General features: G+C 54.7%; 3 non-coding genes across 3 annotated transcripts; 2 read left to right on the forward strand and 1 right to left on the reverse strand.

Moving 5' to 3' along the window:
* The first annotated feature begins 3,159 nt into the window (after positions 1-3,159).
* TRNAS-GCU lies at positions 3,160-3,241 on the forward strand. The gene has a single exon. It is a non-coding gene; the product is annotated as a tRNA-Ser (tRNA).
* Positions 3,242-6,671: 3,430 nt separating this feature from the next.
* On the forward strand, positions 6,672-6,745 carry TRNAT-AGU. The gene has a single exon. It is a non-coding gene; the product is annotated as a tRNA-Thr (tRNA).
* A 7,516-nt stretch (positions 6,746-14,261) lies between these two features.
* Positions 14,262-14,343, reverse strand: TRNAS-AGA. Its single transcript has one exon. It is a non-coding gene; the product is annotated as a tRNA-Ser (tRNA).
* Between the last annotated feature and the right edge of the window lie 853 nt (positions 14,344-15,196).

A 15,196-nucleotide genomic window follows, 5' to 3' on the forward strand; every position in this document is an offset into this window, starting at 1 on the left:
CCTTAGAATCACTGGAGACATTGGGGTTTGTGCTTTTTGTTTCACCTTTTCCTCCATCCCTCCCTCCCTCCTTTCTCTTCGTCTCTTGCCTCTTTTGTCTTTTCTCCTGTTCCCCTCCCAACACCAGGAGAGGGGTGTGTGTGTGTGTGTGTGTGTGTGCTGTGTGTGTGCAGTGCTCTGCCGTTCCCACTGTGGGAGGTCCAATCAAAAATGTGGAGCTGCAGTAGTGCTGGGGCAGTGATCCCCATCAGTGACCTAGGCCATCCTTTGAGCTCTCTGGTGAGAATCCTCAGCCTCCCGTCCTCAGTCTTTACCCTGTTTGGCTGCTCAGGGGGTTATTGACAGGGAGGAGACTCAGGTCCTTGTTCTCTTTCAAGACCAAGGAAGTAAGTCAGAACCAGTTCTGTGTTTGATTAATTTTGCTGCTTCGCTGCATTAATGGTCTCTGAGCAGTTCATGATTCTCTCTAACCTTGCAGTTCTCCTCAAATACTTGGTGAATAATTCCTGTGCACTGTTGTTGGTCTGGAGCTCATCACAGAGCACTTTATTCAGGTCATTCAATGTCTGAAATTCAAGATCTGATGGTTAGTTTGTAAAAGCAGCAAAGAGTCCTGTGTCACCTTATAGGCTAGCAGATGTTTCGGAGCATGAGCTTTCGTGGGTGAATACCCACTTCGTCGAATGCATGTAGTGGAAATTTCCAGGGGCAGGTATATTGAAAATCAGGGCTCTTGGGTCTTATTCCCAACTCTGCCACTGACTGGCTGTGTGACCTAAGACAAGTCAATTCTCCTTTCTCAGCCTTAGCTTCTCCCTCTTTCGAGTAGGGATAATAATGATCTGCTCCTGCCTACCTCACAGTGAGTGGAGGCAGGGCCAGCTCTAGGTTTTTTGCCACTCCAAGGAAAAAAAAATTTGGCTGCCCCCACCCCAGTCCTGGCCTCCCCCCACAACCCTTGTTGCCCGAGCCCTGGGCTCTGCCCCCCCCCCCACACACCCTGCCACCCCAGCTCTGGGCCTCCCCCCCACCCGCACCCCCCTGCCGCCCCAGCCCTGGGCTCTCCTCCATACACACCCCATGCTGCCCCAGCTCTGGGCTCCCCCTTCCCCACCAGTGCTCCCCCACACACACACCCTCTGCTGCCCCAGCCCTGGGCTCCCCCCCTCACCTGCACCCTCCTTCTGCCCCAGCCCTGGGTCACTCGTAACTTGCTCCCAGGGTGGGTCATTCAGCAGGAATTTTGGATGTGCACAGAACACAGACAGGACTGGTTCCCGCATGGTTACAGAACTGCAGTAAAGTGGAACAATTTTCAGCTTGTGTGATTGGAGGAGATCTGGATCCATATTATAAGACTGTCCTCCGTAAATGAGGAAAAGTTGAGGTGCCTTTATTATTCTTTGTTTCTATGGGGAATTTGCCAGTGCAATATCACCGTCTTCCTTTTAAACAAACAAAACTAGAAAAAAATGGCAATGGCTGTTGAAAATAGCAATTCCAGTCCTAAAAACCACTGGGAAGCATTTCTTGCTCAATTTTATCTAGTAGGATGCCCCTGGAACAATGGGATTGAGAAACCTGCATCACTGAAAGTGCAGCCATGGAGACACCACACAGCAGCCTTGCCTAGCAGGGGCAGGAGGGCGAGAAGGGACATCATCCGAGCTCCCTGCATCCAGGTCACTTTCCTCAGCCGGGCTGCGTCAGGGGAGGGCAGAGAGCAGCAGCTTCTGATGCTCCCCTCACAGCCCAGCCCAGGTGGAGACAGTGACCAGGACGCAGGGAGCACGTAGTGCTGCTCCTCGCTCCCCCCACCCTCTGTGGGGCCACGGAGGAGCACTGGGGCAGGGGAGAGCAGTGAGCACCTTTGCACGGCCACACGGTGCCCTTTGACCCCCTGGAGCCCTGGGCGGCTGCCGGGGGCCCCACCCCTAAGGCCGGCCGGGCTCCCCAGCACGAACAGCAGAGACACAGGGAGACTGGCCACCCACTGAGCAGAGGTAGCCTGGGCGGCTCGTAATGGAGGCTCGGGGGGGCTCAGCCTCCCCAAACCTTGCGTCGCCAAGGGGACAGTGGGGCCCATGACTAGGGGCCCTGGCCAAATTGGGCCCCCCTGGAAAAGTCTCCCCCATGTCAGCCCCAGGGCTGGAGGAGCTCCCACTCCCTGCTACGGCCCGGGGGCTGCAGCAGGGGCACAGAGCGTCTCTGGTCTCGGGGCCGCAGCGGGGCCGGGGTAAAGGAGTGACCGGGTGGGGCCAGTGGGGGAAGGGGTGGAACAGAGGTGACAGTGGGTGGGGCCGTGGGTGGAAGGTGTGGAAGGGGGCGGAGCCACACACAGAAGTGGGGGGGGGGTCATGGTTCGGGTGCTGGGGCCCCCGCACTTGTTCTCCCTTTCCCTGGGCTTTGGCATCACCAGCCCCTGCTTAGCGAGTAGGGGTCAGTGGTCCCCAAAATGTGGGGCATGACTCCTAGGGGGACACAGAGGAAGATTGATGGGGGCACCTCAGGGCCTGAGACAGCCCCCATGGAGGGCAGGGAGGGAGCCCCACTCAGCCCCACTCAGCCCCAGCTCTTCCCCAACCCCACCCTCAGCCTGGGCCCCTGGCTCCCAGCCCGGCCTCGACCCCCTTACCCCTGTCCGCACCCCTCTCCCCAGCAAGCAACGGCCCCACTCCCAGCCCCGGTTCTCGACGGCGGCTTCCGAGGGGCCACAGCCATGGGTACGAGGGCGCAGTGTGAAATGTTTGGGGACCACTGGGTTAGGGTGACGTCCTCAGTCACTTCTCTGCAGTCCAATGAAAGCGATTCGTCACCCACCCCCCCCTCCGTCAGGACGGCCTAGGTACGTTCTGCTGCCCTTCACTCGTACAGGGAGGAGAATAACATTTCATTGCACTCAATGCTAAAGTGATTTGCAACCCACCACCATCCCAAACTGGTCATTTTGGGGAAGCGGCCCCATCATGCTGCATAGCTAGGCAGAGTAGGGGTGTCTGTGCAAACACGGCCTGTTCCTGAAGTCTTCCCCCAGCTCCTCACTAGATGTGAGGGGGGAGCTCATTCAGCCCCTGCTTACGCTTAGTATTTAAAAACTCCTTAGTGTCCCGATCTCTGCCGGCCTTAGATTTCTCCTCCTGTACATTTGCCACCAGCTCTGATGAGGTGGCCGAGTGGTTAAGGTGATGGACTGCTAATCCATTGTGCTCAGCACGCATGGGTTCAAATCCCATCCTCATTGGCTGCATTTAGCCTTCACCCTCCTTTATAGACAACCATCTCCCCCTTTGGTACAATGACAGATCCAACAATGTTGCTTCTGTTACCTGAAATTGGGCCAGCTAGTAAGCTTAGGGAGGACTAATGACCCCCCAGAGTTTGGCAGAAAGCAGCATGTTTATTATACTGACAGCTAAGCTCAAAAGAAGGGATGGGGGAGGGTGTCACGTTCGCATACTCACGCTCCCAGGACAGGCCTGGCACTGGAGATGTCAGGATCCTTTAAGGTAAGTGTCCCCCAGTGCCGCGATGGACGGTGCGATGGAGGTAAGTCTTCCCGAGGCGCGATGGAATGTAACACAGCGAACCACTGGCCAGGCGGTCGGGGCAAAGGGCATTCACTGGAGGTACAAGCTTGTGAGTGACTCCTGAGCACAGGGCCCCTTCCCCTTTTAAGGATCTGTTCCTCATGGCCTGCGACTGGAGATGACTTGGCTGCATCTGGTGGGTCACACTCCACCTCAGCCAGTGTCCATGCAGCGTCCCTGCTCTGGGTGTGTGATCGCTGCCTAATGAGAGTCCCAGACACCTTGTCTGTCTAGGAGCTCTTCTGATCTTGCAGCTGTTCAACCAGCCCCTTCATCCCACAAGCATTGCAGGAGGGGGGGAGGGGGAAAGCCACTTCACAGGCATTCAGAGAGGGAGAGGAGACAAGCGGGGGAGGGGGGGGAGTGTAACAGACCTTTTGGGCACACAGGTGATACGCAGCACACAGATCACTGCTGCTCCTACAACAGGGTAAGTTCTCAAGCAGCATGTTTCTTACTCTGCCCAGCTGTCAGTTTTGATGATTATCGATGGAAATATTTTGCCATTGGGTTCTGTGTTTACACAGAAATTGACATTTACCAACAAATATGTAATTCTTCCAGTGCTGCCTAGTCTGCAGTTGGTGGGTTTAGAGGAACACATTCACTCTCCCCACCCCCCATGCCAGGCCTGTGCTCTCAACTTCCCACACTACTGGGATCCTTCCCTCATCTCCCCCCAGACCACTGCCCCACCCCCACTTCTGGGATCCCCTCCCCACATTGTCCAACCCCCCTGCTGGCAGGATCCCTTCCTGTTCCTTTCATTTCCTGTCTCCAATCTGGGCAAAAGCTCTGCACGGTTCTCACAGCAGAAGTTGAACCCAGGCGCCCTGGGTGAAAACCAGGAATCCTGACCACTAGCCCATATGGGACTATTGGTGCATCTGGCGAAGTCGGGATTCACCCACGAAAGCTCCTGCTCCAATACGTCTGTTGGTCTATAAGGTGCCACAGGACTCTTTGCTGCTGTTATTACTACAACTCTCTAAGCCAACCCCTCATGAGCGCAGCAGGGACTAGCGTGACCGGATGTCCTGATTTTGGGGCCTTTTTCTTATACAGGCTCCTATTACCCCCACTCCCTGTCCCGATTGTTCACATTTGCTGTCTGGTCACCCTAGCAGGGGCTGCACACAGGGCTGCATTAACCCTTCAGGTGCTGAGGTTTCCCTCTCTCCATTCCCAGTGCCTGTGATCAGGAAACAGACATCAGGGCTCCCAGGTGCTGCACAGACCATGACTGAGATCAGGACCCCATATTGCACTAGGTGCTGTACAATCCCTGGCCAAGACTGGGACACCCAGGGGGTTCCCCTCAATTTCCCTGAGCCTCTGCTGCCCAACTGCTTCTGACTCCATCTGGATCACACACACCCTGGAAAAAAACCCACCTTTCCAAACTGTCCTTCTTTCCCTGCCCCCTAATTCTGCTTTCACACCCTGGGACCATCTCCTCTCTTTGTTCCCTCCCCGGGTGATCAGAGATGGAGGCAACTTCAGCCACTGGAGCCAGCCCCAGCGAGTGCTGCAGCCCGCCCGGGGGGTGTTTGCAGACACAGGAAGGGAGCAGCTGGCAGCGGGGGGTGCTGGGAAGAAGGAGGCAGGAGAACAAATCCCAGAGACCCAACATGGGGCAGTTCCCGGGGGTGGGGCTCTGGCACAGCCCAGGGGCGGAGCAGCTCCTGGGGGCGGGGCTCTGGCACAGGCCAGGGGTGGGGGCAGCTCCTGGGGGCGAGGCTCTGGCACACCCTGGGGGTGAGGCAGCTCCTGGGGGCGGGGCTCTGCTAAGGTAAGTACAAGCAAAATGTAGTCTGTTATTTGCTAGTACCATTTAAATAACGAACGACAAAGCACAATACGGCAATAACAGTAATAATGAGAATTACTCCAGCCAGGCCAGGTGAGGCATTTTAGAACTCGTTACTCAGAGAATTGAATTTAAGCATAAGACAGAAATAAAATGATGAAATTCAGAGATCCGTTAAAAAGCTAAAATAAGCGACTGTCATCCTGACCGAATGTGAAAGAATAAAATTACAGAGACTCTATGTACTTTGTACCTTTTGACAGGAAGTAAAAGGAAGTAATAACAGTAACTGACGTGTCTGTGGTGGGATGAGTGTGTGTGTGGGGGGAGGGGGGGAGTGAGACACACCTGCTGTCACTGTCAGCAGAATCCTTCTAAGTGCTTGTTCAAGACAGAGAGAGCCTTCCTTGCGGCTAAGTCTTGGTGCCATGGGGCATGCCTCACTGCAGCACCTCCTGCTGACCATCCTAGCAATTAGCTCTGGTTCACCGGTGCGCCTTCATCTAGTAGTGTCTGGCCACCATCTATTCTATCATTAGGACCCTTGTTGCTCTCAGGACTTCAGTGTCCTCTTATGGACACAGCCCTCTGGCTGTGCCCCACTCAGTTCTCTCCCCCCTGCTGGGTGGGTGGGGGATGTCCTCTACCCAGACACTTGCCTCAGTGGCCGGCTGCAGTCCAGGGTGTAGCCACCTGTGTCAGTGGCTACTGAGGCAAAAGGTGTGAACCTCCAACCCTGCCATCTGTTTCCTGGGACCATTTCCCAACAGACCTAGAGCCTTCCTCCACCTTTGTATCAGGGCCTTAGTCTGGCAGTAGTCAGCCAGGAGGTCACTCATGCACCCCTTACCCCAGCACTACTCTGATCATGGTGCCCTCCCTGCTCCTGCCTTCCTTCCTGGCAGCCAATCCTCCCTCCTCAAACTCCAAGGAGTGACTAACTCTCGCTGTGCTGAGCAGCTCTTTATATATGGGCTGCTCCAGCAAGCCTTCTCCTGATTGGAGCTGAAGGAAAGGTTACCATGACTCAGAACTGAGCCGAGGTTGCAGCGACTGAAACACAGATCACTAACCATTATATGATCACAGTGACTGGTGGGAGAGGCACATGTTAGAAGTCCTCTGTCTACTCAGCTGTGGCTTTCTGTGCACAGAGAGCCAGACACCTCAAGGTCTGCAAGTCTTGAGGGAAATGGGGAATGTTTGTACTTTGGAATTTGCAGGTGTTGACTTGAACCATCAAATGAAACAGTTGCAAATACTTTTTTCAGGCAGGCACCATGGCTTAGCTGGCTAAAGCACCTGTCTAGTAAACAGGAGATCCTGGGTTCAACTCCCAGTGGTGTCTTGGTGTATGGCTTTTGTCTCCTCTACTCACATTTTCCTGTGTCTTCCTAGGAAACAGAAGAGGCCTCCCTTGGTATCCAAGTCATTGCTTGCTAAGGAAAAGGCTTCTTTGGAGAGAAGCATTGGAAACAATCAAATCACAAACCTGGAGTTGATGAAAACGCTGCTATGACTGGCATTGGCATGGCGGTTGCTTCGACTGCAATTGCTGCAACACGAGAGCCTGCGCCACACATCCTTGTGATTCCCAGGAGATGTTCACACACGGTTGTCATGTCACCTTCCTTTTGATTGTCATTGATGAAAAATGGAGCGGTTGGGAGAAAAGTCCCAGAGAGTCGCACCGTGGCTAAGCTGGGTGACTCACCTGCCAGGTAAAGTGGAGTTAGGGATGCAGCTCCCAGTGGTGCCTTAACAAATGTGTCTGCTCTTCCCACCTTTTGGTGAATCTTTTGCGGAAACAGAGAGGACTGCCTCTGCCTTGCAACAGGGCCGCCCAGAGGATTCTGGGGGCCCAGGGTCTTCGGCGGCGGGGGGCCCTTCCATTCCGGGACCCGCCGCTGAAGTGCCCCGAAGACCCGTGGTGGGCCACCCCCGCCGCCGAATTACTGCCGAAGACGGAGGGGGACCCGCCGCCGAAGCGCAGCCTGGTCTTCGGCGGTAATTTGGCGGAGGGGGGCCCCCGCCGCGGGTCTTCGGGGCACTTCGGCGGCGGGTCCCGGAAGGGAAGGGCCCCCCCGCCACCGAATTACTGCCGAAGACCGAGCTGAACTTCGGCGGCGGGTCCCGCTCCGTCTTCGGCGGTAATTCGCCAGCGGGGGCGGGGGTCCTTCCGATCGGGAGCGGAAGGACCCCTCCGCCGGCGAAGACTGGGAGCAGAAGAAGCTCCTGCGCCCGGCCGGGCAAGAGTTTGCCGGGCCCCCCGGAGTGAGGGACCCCGCTCCAGGGGCCCCAAAAAACTCTCCCACAGGGGCCCTGTGGGGCTCGGGGCCTGGGGCAAATTGCCCCTCTTGCCCCCCCCCCCCGGGCGGCCCTGCCTTGCAATGCAAATGCTTCCAAAAGAAACCAGTTGTTTTTTTTGACAAGTGTCAGAAGGAGGCACATAAGAAATGTGGAGACAAGGAAAAGGTCATCGTAACTCCACTTGCATCCATGGCTCTTGAGGCCAGAACGCAGAGCACTAAGCACTGTATGACCACAGCAAAATCTAAACATTACACTTTACTACACTAGGCAGTAGTTAGGTCAAGCAATTTTCTCATCCTACTGGATGTTACCCTCCTTAATACATAGAATTCCCCCTAAAAACTGGATTACTGTCCTCAGATGACCTTCATTTTCTCAGGATTCCTGCTGCTTCCAGCATAGGTGGGGGAGGAGAAAGGCAAAAACATGATGCCACAGTCTCCTATTTTATATCCTTAGTTCAAGTGTCTAGAAGACACTTGCGCAGACGTGTCCGGGTGGGCTCTGCTGAGTCACTAGGTTGGGGAATCCTCCTGGTGTGGTCTTGTGCAACTGAGTCATAGACTTGAGCGGTCCCCACAGTGTTGTGTTTGGGCATCTGTCACTGAATTGGAAATCCCTTAATTACAATTCCTCTGCTGATTCATGGCAGTTGAACACCCTCTTCAGCAGGGGTCACTAGCAAAATAATAGCCTATTTCAGTAACAACCATACAGCAAAATGCATAACTTCACACACCCTCATGCTATACATATTTGGACAGAATAACCGATTTCAGCAGATCATGACTTTTCATATGATAACTTACATGGAATGGTTGGTAGGACATATCACAGCCATATATGAATGATGACTATGTGAGCTACAGGGAGCTATTTTGAAGTACATCATGTCACAAAAAGCCTCTAGAGACTGGCCTTTGGGAAGAGCTGGCTGAAGAGCCTTCTGAGTAACTGAGAGATCCAGGCTTGGCCCTGCCAGTTTGTGCTTGCGAACTCAACTTGTCCGTTGGGCTCCCTTTTTTGGGTCTCTTTCACAGAAACAGAGCAGAAGTTCTTGGCCAATCCTTGAAAGTGCTTGTTCAAGACACAGAGAGCCTCTGTGCTGGGGCAGGGGTAGGGCTGCAGGAGGTGGTCGGGGGTGGAGGTGCTTACCTCGGGCAGCACAGCTCCCAAAGTGACTGGCACACGCTCCCCTCCGGCAGTGGCTCCTAGGCAGTGGGATACGGGGGTGGGTCAGCTGTGGAGTTTGCACTCAGGGCTGCAGGGATATGCCGGCCACTTCCAGGAGCAGTGTGGCAAGGAGGGAGGGGGCAGGGAGCCGCCTTAGCGCTGCTGGCACATCTCCGTGTGTCACTTGGGGAGGCATCAGCTCTCTGTGGGCTGCCTCGGGCAGGGGCAGTGGCCGAGGGGGCTCGGGCCACCCCTTTGCCTCCTCTCTCCAGGCTCCCAGCCCATCTTGCCGGCCGACAGGGATTTTAGGCTGCAGCAGCGCAGGGAGCAGGAAGGGCGAATCACAGCGGCTGCCTCCCCCACATGCAGGAAAATGGCTTGACCTGCTGGCCCCACGGACTAAGGCACCAGGCCTCCAGCTTGCCCCATTCGACCCAATGGGTTGATCTTGTGGCCAGAATTATTTGCACTCGGGATTTCCCCCAACAGTGCCCCACAGGGGTCCAGGGTCAGCTCCAGCACAGGCCACACAGGAAGGCTTAATGCTCGAGCTGCAGCACATGCTGGGCAGGCTCTAGGCCGGTCTCCCCAGGGCAGGAGAGAAGAAGACGACTGGGCCCCTGGAGGGGCAGGCTGGGGCTTCCTGGATCCCATCTGCTCACAGCCAGCGCCCTGTCCCCACTCCCAAGTCATCAATGGCGCCCCCAGGTCAGCCAGAATGGAGCAGCGGTTTTCACTCCACCTAGTCCACTTATGGCTTACAGGCAACTCCCAACCCCCCCACAGCCCACCATGTCGGCCAGAAAGGAGCCCACTCAGCCTCGCCATTGCTGCTTTTCCGTCCCCCCAGAACCCCGCTTCTCCTGGGCTGCAAGGAGCCATCCCTGGGAGGCCAAGAGGCAGGCACAGGATTCTGCCTCCCAGCAGCCAACCGCACCTCCATGGGTTTGGCCCTCAGAAGGGCAGGCGGGGGGTTTCCTGGATCCCAGTTGCTCACAGCCAGCCCAGCCTCCACCTCTAAAACCATCAGTCATGCCCCCAGGTTGGCCATAAAGGAGCAGCCATTCTCCACTTGGACTCAGCTTTGCTTGTTTTCCTTTCACCCAGAACCCCGCTTCTCCTGGGCTGCAAGGAGCCACCCCTGGGAAGCCAAGAGTCAGACACAGGATTCTGCCTCCCAGCAGCCAACCGCACCTCCCCCGGCTTTGCAGAACGAATGGTGATGCTCTGCTAACCCCACTTAGCCGCACTGAGGTGCTTAGCTTCTGCCCTGCCTTCCTCAGCTCGACTTTCCTCTTTTCCCCCCATTCCTGCCTCACTTCCTCCTTTGGCAAGTCACGCAGAGGAGGCCACCAGGAAGAGCCGGCCTCCACTGGCCAACCTCCAACAGCAGAGGAGGCCAAGCCACAAGCCTCTAAAAGGTGACACGCCGCACTCCTCTAGGTTCTCCAGCCTGACGCCAAGGTGCTTTCTCCACTGCTGTCAGCACCCTCTGTCATGCGGGGGTTGGAGTTATCCCAGGGACAGGCCAATAGGAGAAGGAGGAGGCCTTCCTGAACAGCAAGGGGATCTGGCAAAAGGAAGCCAGCATGTTTCTGAACCAGGAACCTTTTACGTGTTAGGCAAATGCGATAACTACTACACTACAGAAACTCCATCTGCTTGGCTGTTGCTCACCCTGGCACAGACCGATGGACAAACCTGGAGAAAGTGGTGACAGCCCTTCAATAGGTCAGCTGGCAGAGCAGAGGACTGGAGCGGGCACTCAGGAAGTCGTTCTTACGTCGTCCTTGTGACTCCAGCTTGAGGGAGAGCTTCTTTTTCTTCCCCTTGCTGACAAAGAGCAAGAGAAGAATGAAAGTCAGGTGGGCCAACTCGGTGCAGAAGCCCATGCTGCCTTTTCCTGCTGCATAGCCTGAAATGAGGGACTTGTGGCAGTTAAAGGAACTGCTGCACTTTCAGAAAACATCCCACCCATGCACAAAGGGGGACAGAAGAGCCTGTTAGTCTAGCACGCTCCCAACTGAACTACTTCAGCAGCTGCTCGGTTTCCTTTTTGGACAAGATTCACTTTTGCCTTCCTTGCTCGGCTTTACTCGCTTCCTCGCCCTATTCCTGCCTTAGTTCCTGCGTTACCTGAAGGCAACGGGGGGCCAGCAGTACCAGGAGGAAGTTGGGCAGCTAGACCCTGGTGGCAAAAGTCCTGCCGCCACTTGCCACCCCACTCTCTTCTCCCAGCGTCACATATTGGCCACCAGGGACTTGGGGCCCAGCAGCGCAACGGAAGGCAGTGGACAGAGCCACCCTCGCCTTGAAGCTCCGGCTCATTAAACCACATCTTCAATCGCTGATGGCCAATGAGAGACCGACATCGCTTGCTATTTTAGCACTTGGAAATGCCATTGGCCAATCTTTGGATCTCTGTAATGCTGCGCTTCAGTTCATGGGGGAAAGGCGAGAGAAGCGACCTTTGAACAAAAGGCCTGGGGTTAACATCCTAACGCTGTCTGTCTCCGACTGTAACACTATTTAATACTGGCCCACCCTGTGCTGGTGAGTGCTCCATTTCTAGATGTTAGTACATTTCAATTACTGTCAAAATTAAAAAGTTTCTATATGCTTAAAGAAAATGCATTTGTTTTATTTGCTTATATATGGCATGAATAAATACAGGTTTACAGAACCTAGCCTGCAGATTTATCATCTTATATGACAGAGAAAATCATGCGTCGAAATTGTGCGTCAAAATCATGAGCTGAGCTACAAATGCAATGAAAAATAAGATATTCAAAATTTTAACATTGGGGGGGGGCACCAAAGACACGTCTTGCCTGGGAGAGGCACTTGGTCTAGGGGAGGCCCTGTCAGGGAGAGCAGGAGTTAGTCTCACATGCCTATTTCCAGGCTGTTATCTGTGGGCGCCCTGCTCTGGGGGAGGGATCGCGGCAGCCCAGACTCAGGGCTGGAACAGGCCCCGGATTGAGGGGGTGGCTGCAGGGTTTGCAGTGCTCTGATGTCTCAGACAATGTGTCTCTCCCAAAGCCTCAGATCTGCGTCCCCCTAAGGCTCCTGTGCTGCCTCCGCTCCTCTCACAGTCTATAGCAAGGAGCAGCAGCAAGGGTTAGGGATGAGCCATAGGGCACTAGGTGGGTTGCCGAGGCTTCAGGAGCCCAGAGTGTTTGCCTGTCTGGGCATTTTGGCTGAGACCTCAGGGACACATTGTGAGGCAGAATCCCAGGCATCTTATGAAAGGAGCACAAGGACATAAGGACATACGAACGGCCAGACTGGGTCCATCTAGCCCAGTATCCTGTCTTCCCATAGCGGCCAAAGCCAGGTGCCCCAGAGGGAATGAACAGAACAGGGAATCGCCAAGTGACCCATCCCCTGTCACCTATTCCCAGCTCCTGGCAAACAGACTAGGGACACCATCCCTGCCCATCCTGGCTCAGAGCATATCCTCCATGAATTGATTTAGCTCTTTTTTTGAACCCTGTTATAGTCTTGGCCTTCACAACCTCCTCTGGCAAGGAGTTCCACAGGTTGACTGTGCGTTGTGTGAAAAAATACTTCCTTGTGTTTGTTTTAAACGGGCTGCCTATTCATTTCATTTGGTGACCCCCTAGTTCTTGTGTTATGAGAAGGAATAAGTAATACTCCTTATTTACTTTCCCCACACCAGTCATGATTTTATAGACCTCTAGCATATTTCCCCTTAGTCAGCTTTTCTCCAAGCTGAAAAGACCCAGTCTTATTGTTCTCTCCTCATATGGCAGACACTCCATACCCGTTTCTGAAACTTTTCCAATTCCAATACATCTTTTTTAAGATGGGGCGACCATATCTGCACGCAGTATTCAAGATATGGGCGTACCATGGATTTATACAGTGGCAATAAGATTTTCTCTCTTATTCTCTATCCCTTTCTTCATGATTCCCAACATTCTGTTCGCTTTTTGCCGGCCACTGCCCATTGAGTGGATGTTTGCAGAAAACTATCCACAGTGACTCTGAGATCTCTCACTTGAGTTGGAACAGCTATTTTACATCCCATCGTTTTATATGTAGAGTTGGGATTATGTTTGCCAATGTGCATCACTTTGCATTGATCAACATTGAATTTCATCTGCCGTTTTGTTGCCCTTTCACCCAGTTTTGTGAAATCTCTTTTTAGCTCCTCCCAGTCTGCTTTGGACTTAACTATCCTCTGTAGTTTTGGATCATCCGCACATTTTGTCACCTCGCTGTTCAGCAGATCGTCTATGAAGATGTTGACTAGTCCCAGTACAGACACCACTAGTTACCTGTTTGCATCCTGAAAACTGTCCATTTATTCCTACCCTTTGTTTCCTGGCTTTTAACCAGTTATTGATCCACGTGAGGACCTTCCGGAGGTGAACGTAAGCTGGTACATTCCGGTATGGGGTACTGGCAAGAGCGGGTACGCTGTGCCAGCCTGGCCCGGCTTCCCCAGGGTGGTGATATAAAGGGCCCAGGGCTCCCTGCAGCCTCCCAAGCCCCCCGGCGGAGCCCCGGGGAGCAAATCACTGCCCTGGAACGCTGCTCTCTCCCGCGCTACGAACACAGAGCAGGGGCGGCGGGAGCTTCCTTACAGTGGGGGGGGTCACTATTGTCTGAACTGTGGCACTCCCATGAAAACCCTTCCCCAAGGACCCACACTCACACCACCTCTCCCCCCGAGGCCACACCCACAGAACGCCTCTCCCCCCCCCCAAGACTCCCCCTTTCCTCCCTCCATCATTTGTCCTAACAGCCAGTTAAGAGCGGTGGGGCCACGGCCCTCTAAACCCCCTGTTCCAGCACCCCTGACACAGAGCTCAGCAGCAGTGTGTGTGTGTGTGTGAGTGTGACAGAGGCTGCTGTGCTGAGCTGAGCCAGTGAGGGAAGCGGGGGCTGATGTTGGGGCTGCCCCCTCCCCCTGCCTCAGGACTGGTTGCTTGCAGCAGCTGTCTGAACATAGAGACAGTGTGCGACACACTCCCTCTCCCCACACACACACAGTCTCTACCCCGCCACGCACACTGCAGTTGAAAAGCAGCTGGCAATCTAGTAGGATGCCCATGGAAGGGTGGGATAGAGAAACCTGCATCATGTGATGCTGTACCGGCCCATGAGGCATTGCAAACCCTTCCCAAAACACCCTGCAGCCAGTTGCACAGCTACCCACAGTGCACTGCTCTCTGTGGCCATCCAAGATTCTAGCGTGGATGTGCTCTGGTGACACAAGGGGCATAGTGTGGACATGCAGCAGCTGTTTAATTAAAACACTTTAAAGCCGCATTACCCGATAGTGTAGACACAGCTTGAGAGTGAGACAAGACCCAGCTCCCTTGGGACTAAAGAACCACAACTTTCTCCGTAGCTGGCAGGATTTGAACCTACGCAGGGAGACCCCCATGGATTTCTAGCCCATCGCCTTAACCACTCAGCCACAGCTACTTGGTTGAGAGATGTCTCTCACTGCACTCTAGTTCTGTTCTCACTGAGTGATCAATTCCAGTTGTTTCCTCAGACCAGCTCCCCCAGCACACACACTGCTGTGCCATTGTGTAAGTGTGTCCATGGCTGAACTGCAAGAATTCCTGCTCATTTCCCTTCTGGCTGGAGCATGGTTAGAGTGTGTTTGTGGTCAATGACGTTGCTGTAGATTGTTGTCCATTTCCTGCCTTGATCATTCAGACAGTCCCTTTCCTGCCATATTCCCAGCACATCAGTGATCGCAATAGCAGGGGGCAGGTTTTCTCTGGGGCACTGAGATTTGTCAGGGGGTTGGTGGCTCCTTTCTTTCCTCACCCTGGAGTAAACTCAGCTTTTAATTCCATCCTTGATGTTTCAAGGAATAACAACAGACGACCGAGGAAAGAGGTGGACAAGTGGGTCTCAGGGGAGGGGCAAAGAGGTGGGGGTGGTGGGCAGGGTGGGTCTCAGGAGAGGCAGAGAGGTGCAAGTGGTGGGCAGGGCTGGTCTTAGGGGAGGGGGCAGAGAGGTGGGGGCGGTGGGCAGGGCGGGTCTCAGGGGAGGGGCAGAGAGGTGGGGGCGGTGGGCAGGGAGGGTCTCAGGGGAGGGGCAGAGAGGTGGGGGCCGTGGGCAGGGCGGGTCTCAGGGGAGGGGCAGAGAGGTGGGGGCAGCAGGCAGGCCTTGGGGTAGGGGATGGAGAGGCACAAGGAGGCCTTCAGGGAGGAGAGGAGGAAGCAGAAGGTGGACCAGCAGGCCTCAGCCACAGTGGAAGAATGTGACCTCGCTGGGTAAGGGTTACTCTCCCCTCTGTTCTTGGAAGGGGAAAAGAAGAGAG

Source organism: Mauremys mutica, chromosome 6 (genome assembly GCF_020497125.1).
Source record: "Mauremys mutica isolate MM-2020 ecotype Southern chromosome 6, ASM2049712v1, whole genome shotgun sequence".
Classification (NCBI taxonomy): Eukaryota; Metazoa; Chordata; order Testudines; family Geoemydidae; genus Mauremys; species Mauremys mutica.